General features: G+C 41.1%; 1 protein-coding gene across 2 annotated transcripts in view; it reads left to right on the top strand.

Annotated features, from left to right (window-relative positions):
* The first annotated feature begins 684 nt into the window (after window positions 1-684).
* The window catches only part of Gvin1 (GTPase, very large interferon inducible 1), a 58,806-nt gene continuing 53,426 nt past the window's right edge, over window positions 685-6,064 (top strand). For both annotated transcript variants that reach the window (NM_001039160.2, NM_029000.3), the window contains exon 1: window positions 685-800. The gene's annotated coding sequence lies outside the window, so the exon portion shown is untranslated. The remainder of the gene's footprint in view (window positions 801-6,064) is intronic.

Raw genomic sequence — 6,064 nt, 5'->3', positions numbered from 1 at the left:
CTATTTACTATGTCATCCTGCCACTATATTTTAGATATGATGAGAGATGAAAATAAATGTCTACTAATCATAATTACACAAATATTTGTAGTAATATTATTGATAAGAATCCCAGACATAAACAATTCCAGCAACTAACTGGTCAACAGATAAAGAAGCTGCTGTACCATAGCAGGTTTTAGGATCTGTGAAACAGCACTATGTAGGTCTAGAGAAGCAGCTCACTGGCTACAGTCTCTTGCTAGGCCACTGAGGCAGGAGTAGAGGGGAGCACCCTCATAGAGGCAGAGGGAGGGAAGAGGGGATAGGGGGCTTGTTTTGGGAAACTGTAAATAAGGATAACATTTGAAATGTAAATACATAAAATAATCAATTTAAAGAAAACTCTGATTCTGAAAGAATTGCTATCATCCTTTTATCCACACCCTGTCCCCACTTGGCAGCTACTAAGATTGGCAGCTAGGCTGATTTGGGTTATTTTTGGTTTTTTCTTTGTTTGTTTTATTGTTTGTTCATTTTTTCTCTAAAACTCATGTAAATCTTCCTCAGTCCATATTTAGCTACAAGAACTTACACAACAGACCCAAGAAAGAAACGAAACCTCTGTGAACAGGGAGGAACAGGAAGGAAAAGGGAGGTGCCTGGTTCTGAGTGTGATTTCAGTCTCTGACCTCATAGAGCCCTATCTGAGCCTCTGCAGATGGACAGCAGCCTGGCAGGCTGGAGGAAGGTGCATGTCCACCTCCAATTACTCTCTAGAGCAACAATCTGAAGACTGGAACTGGGCTTCAAGCACACAAGTAAGTGAAAGGAGTTAAATGGCTAGACAGATAAGTACAATAGACTTAAAAACTAGAGTAGAAAGAGAAAAGATGAAACGTATGGACATTCGGGGATTGTAACAAGCTAAAACCACAGATAGGAAATTAACATTTCCAGGTTGCTAGAACCTAAGGCTCACAGAAAGATTAGACTTTTGTCCATGACACTTCCAAGAACTGACAACAAAACAGGAATTGAATCTTTAGCCAGTGCTGTATTGAGAAAGCTAAATGCTAAAAATCTGCCTTCTTTTTTTGTAGGTCCTGTTAATTTCTTAAAAGTTGTGCCTTTTGTTTGTATGGGTGAGATGCTTGTTAAACATGGCTTTCCTTGAAAGCATTGAAAACGTTTCCTTCCATGATGGTCCCAATCATGTGAATGGTGTACTGGTTGTAGTCAGGTCTTTGAGACCTCACTCCTTGACCTCTCAGATTAGGAAGGCAGCTGGTTTACTGAAGCTGTAAGGCTCTTAGAGACATCCTATTTTTCCCTGCTCCCTTGGTAATCTATTGACCTGAAACAATGGCCAAAATGTTGATATCCCTTTTAGACTATATATCCTCATTGATTTGGGCCTCTAACTATGATTATTGAGCAACCAGAGCTTCTGTTACAGCAGTATTGACAAATGAATAAAATTTGGTTCTATAACACTAAAGTGAAGCTTGACAAATATCTTAAAACAAACCTTTATTCCTTTAATACAGAGTTTTCTATTTAGAATCATATACAGCTATTTTAATAAAACATAAAATCCTTGCTCTTTAAGCAAGTTTTTATGAATTATAATACTTTTACATTTACTCTTTTGTGTGTGTGTGTGTGTATGTGTGTGTGTATATTTGTGTGTATGTCTGTGTGTGTGTGTGTGTGTGTCTGTGCATGTATGTATCTCGAGCTTATCCCCGTCCCGCGGGAAATAAACACAGGACACACCAGATTCTTCCACGGTTAACTTTTACTTCTATATCATATTGAGGTAGACAAAGAAAGCTCAGAAAGAGTGTGGTTTAAATACTTTTGGTGACGTGTCTAAACTAGGACTGGTAGCAACACCCATGATCCTCATGCACCCTGGGGATAGGTTAAAGCCCCCAGGGGTTGGGCAAAAGCCCTGGAGATGGACTGGTGACTTTGGCTGGCTGTGCTCTCGCAGCTGCGCACAAGGAGGTTTAGCACCATCTAGTGGCGGCACATATATTGCAGCCCTTTACATGTATGTGTCTGTGTGTATGTGTGTCTTGGGAATCGGTGACACAGCATATGTGTGGAGGTCAGTTCTGAGGTCTGAGGATCAAACTCAGTCTGCCATTGCCTTTCCCCACTGAGCAATCTCACTGACTCAATACACTATTTTCAAGTTTTAACTTTTATAAATCATTTTGTGATACACATAAACTCAGTTTTATCCAATCTCTTTATGTTTATTAGAACAATCTTTTACCTTAAAATCTACAAAACAACTGCCCTCCCATCTAAAATTATGCTTTTAATACTCTTATCAAAATATATGCTGTATTCATAACATTTTATATCTTTCATTTTAATTGATATTACCTATTGCATTATATATTTTGAGCCAACAAAATTTAGAAAGCTCTTGCTTCCTAACAAGATATTTATATTTCAAATAAATACACATGAAACTGTATTTGAAACTCAGGCAAAATAAGTTAGCAATCCCAGAGTCTGCTTTCTCTTTTCATCCTGTTTTTGTCTTTCTGGTCTTAAACTGGTCAAGATAAGAAACTTAAGGAGAAATCTGTTTTGTTTTGTTTGGGGAAAGACTCAATCAGGTAGAAAATAGTTTTTACACATAAATGACACAACTGTTAGATAAATTTATCTTCGAGATATACTATACTGTGTTAGCCATACTAAATTAATTACCATTTTAAAGAACTGCATGAAGTAAGCTTCCCTACATTATGTATTCTACTGTTTGTGGGGTAGGATCTTCGGTAATTCCCATTATGAAGTGGAAAAGTAATATAAAGATATTTTGCAAATGTATATGTATGTATAGTTATCGTTTTGTTTGTATCACACTCTTCATGAAAATCTTGCATTTATCATATCCATGTAAAGGTTAATTTGTTTGTTTGTTTTTTGGGAGGGTTGGGTTTTTGTTTTGTATAGCTTATTTTTTTCTTAATTGTATTGTATATTTTCTTTATTTACATTTCAAATGTTATCCACTTTCCTGATCCCTGCCTCCCCTCCTGGAAAACCCCTATCCCATCACCCCTCCCCATGCTTCTATGAGTGTGTTTCCCCACCTGAACACCCACTCCCACCTCCCCATCCTCGAATTCCCCTACACTGGGGCATTCAGCCTTCACAGGACACAAGGGCCTCTCCTCCCATTGATGCCTGAAATGGCCATCAACTGCTACTTATACATCTGGAGTCATGGGTCCCTCCATGTGTACCTCTTGGTTGGTGGTTTAATCCCTGGGAGCTCTGCGGGTCTGGTTTGTTGATATTGTTGTACTTCTTAAGGGGTTGCAAACCCCTTCAGCTCCTGCAGTCCTTTCTCTAACTACTCCATTGGGGAGTCCAGTGGTTGGCTGTGAGTATCCACCTCTATATTTGTCAGGCTCTGGCAGAGCCTCCCAGCAGACAGCTATATCAGGCTCCTGTCAGCATGCACTTTTTTTTTTTTTATCTTTTTTTCACCCAATTCTCCAATGCACATGTTTAGCAATTTTCTTTTTACTTAGAAAATATTTATTGGTGAACTTACTATTTATTTATTTTACCATACTAATCTTTTTTGTTGTTGTTGTTGTTGTTGTTTTTGTTTTGTTTTGTTTTCTTTTCTTTTCTTTTTTTTTCCATTTTTTATTAGGTATTTAGCTCATTTACATTTCCAATGCTATACCAAAAGTCCCCCATACCCACCCACCCCCACTCCCCTACCCACCCACTCCCCCTTTTTGGCCCTGGCGTTCCCCTGTACTGGGGCATATAAAGTTTGCGTGTCCAATGGGCCTCTCTTTCCAGTGATGGCCGACTAGGCCATCTTTTGATACATATGCAGCTAGAGTCAAGAGCTCCGGGGTACTGGTTAGTTCATAATGTTGTTCCACCTATAGGGTTGCAGATCCCTTTAGCTCCTTGGGTACTTTCTCTAGCTCCTCCATTGGGAGCCCTGTGATCCATCCATTAGCTGACTGTGAGCATCCACTTCTGTGTTTGCTAGGCCCCCGCATAGTCTCACAAGAGACAGCTACATCTGGGTCCTTTCGATAAAATCTTGCTAGTATATGCAATGGTGTCAGCGTTTGGATGCTGATTATGGGGTGGATCCCTGGATATGGAAGTCTCTACATGGACCATCCTTTCATCTCAGCTCCAAACTTTGTCTCTGTAACTCCTTCCATGGGTGTTTTGTTCCCAATTCTAAGGAGCAGCATGCACTTCTTGGCATCCACCATAGTGTCTGCATTTGGTTACATTATATGGGGTGGATCCCCAGATTAGGAAGTCTCTAGATGGCCTTTTCTTCAGGCTCCGCCCCACACTTTGTCCGTATTAGCTCCCATAATTGTTTTGTTCCCCTTTCTATGGACAAAGCACCCTGTAGGTTAATTTTTTAAAACACATCCATTGTTTTTATCAAATCTAATCAAAGGATTTACATGTATATCAATATAGTTGACTAACAAAACATTTTATGGGTTTTTAGGGTTTTTTTATCATTGACTGTTTTAAAAAATAAAATTTATTCTTTTTTTAACTTATTTTTTACACTCCATATGTTATTTCCCCCACCCCGATCCACCCTCAGACTGTTCCACATCCTGTACCTCCTTCCCCCTGACTCCATGTGGATGTCCCCACCCCCACCCCATCTGAACTCTAAACCCCCTGGGGACTCCAGTCTCTTAAGGGTTACATTCATCATCTGTGAATGAACACAGACCCAGAAGTCCTCTACTGTATATGTGTTGCGGGCCTCATACCGGCAGCCTGTTTGGGGTTCCAGTGTTTGAGAGATCTCGGGGTTCAGATTAATTGAGACTGCTGGTCTTCCTATAGGGTCATCCTTCTCCTCAGCTTCTTTCAGCCTGCCCTAATTCAACAATAAAGGTCAGCGGCTTCTGTCCACTGGTTGGGTGCAAATATCTGCATCTGACTCTTTCAGCTGCTTGTGGGGTCTTTTGGAAGGCGGTGACGATAGGCCTCTTTTTGTGAGCACCCCATAGCCTCAGTAATAGTGTCAGGACTTAGGACTTCCCCTTGAGCTGGATTCTACTTTGAGCCTGTCCGCTGGACCTTCTTTTACTCAGGCTCCTTCCCATTTCCATCCCTGTAATTGTTTCAGACAGGAACAATTGTGGGTCAGAGTTGTGATTGTGGAATGGCAATCCCATCCCTCACTTGATGTCCTGTCTTCCTGCTGGAGGTGGGCTCTATAAGATCCCTCTTCCTACTGTTGTGCATTCATCTAAGATCCCTCCTTTTGAGTCCTTAGAATCTCTTACCTCCCAGGTTTCTGGTGCATTCTGGAGGGTGCCCCCAACCTCTTGTTTCCCAAGGTTGCCTGTTTCCATTGCTTCTGCTTGCCCTCAGGGCTTCAGGTTTTTTCCCTCACCCAAGAGGAGATCAGGTTCCCTTCTCCCCCCTATAAACCACCTCCTCCCATCCACTTTCCCTCCTAGATCCCACCCTCCCTCCCACTGGTGACTGCTTTCTTCTCTCTCCCAAGTGGGACTGAGGCATCCTCCCTTGGGCACTTCAGCTTTTTGATCTTTTTGAGTTCTGTGGACTGTATCTTAGTATTCTATACTTTTTTTTTTGGCTAATATCCACTTATTGGTGAATGCATACTATGCAAGTCCTTCTGGGTCTGAGTTACCTCACACAGGATGATATTTTCCAGTTCCATTCTTTTGCCTGGAAAACTCAGCATGTCCTCATTCTTAATAGCTAAGTAGTATTCCACTGTGTAAATGAGCCACATTTTTTGTAGCCATTCTTGTATCATGGGACATCTAGGTTGTTTCCAGCTTCTGGATATCACAAATAAGACTGCATGAACATAGTGGAACAAGTACCCCTGTGGTATGGTGGGCCATCTTTTGGGTATATTCCCTAGAGTGGTATAACTGGGTCCTCGGGTAGATCTATTTCCAGTTTTCTGAGGAACCTCAAGATTGATTTCCAGAGTGGTTGTACCAGTTTACAATCCTCCAGCAGTGGAGGAGTGTTCCTCTTTCTCCACATCCTCTCCAAC

This window comes from Mus musculus, chromosome 7, assembly GCF_000001635.26.
Source record: "Mus musculus strain C57BL/6J chromosome 7, GRCm38.p6 C57BL/6J".
NCBI lineage: Eukaryota > Metazoa > Chordata > Mammalia > Rodentia > Muridae > Mus > Mus musculus.
The sequence above is the reverse complement of the archived record's forward strand: the minus strand, read 5'-3'. Positions and strand labels throughout refer to the sequence as shown.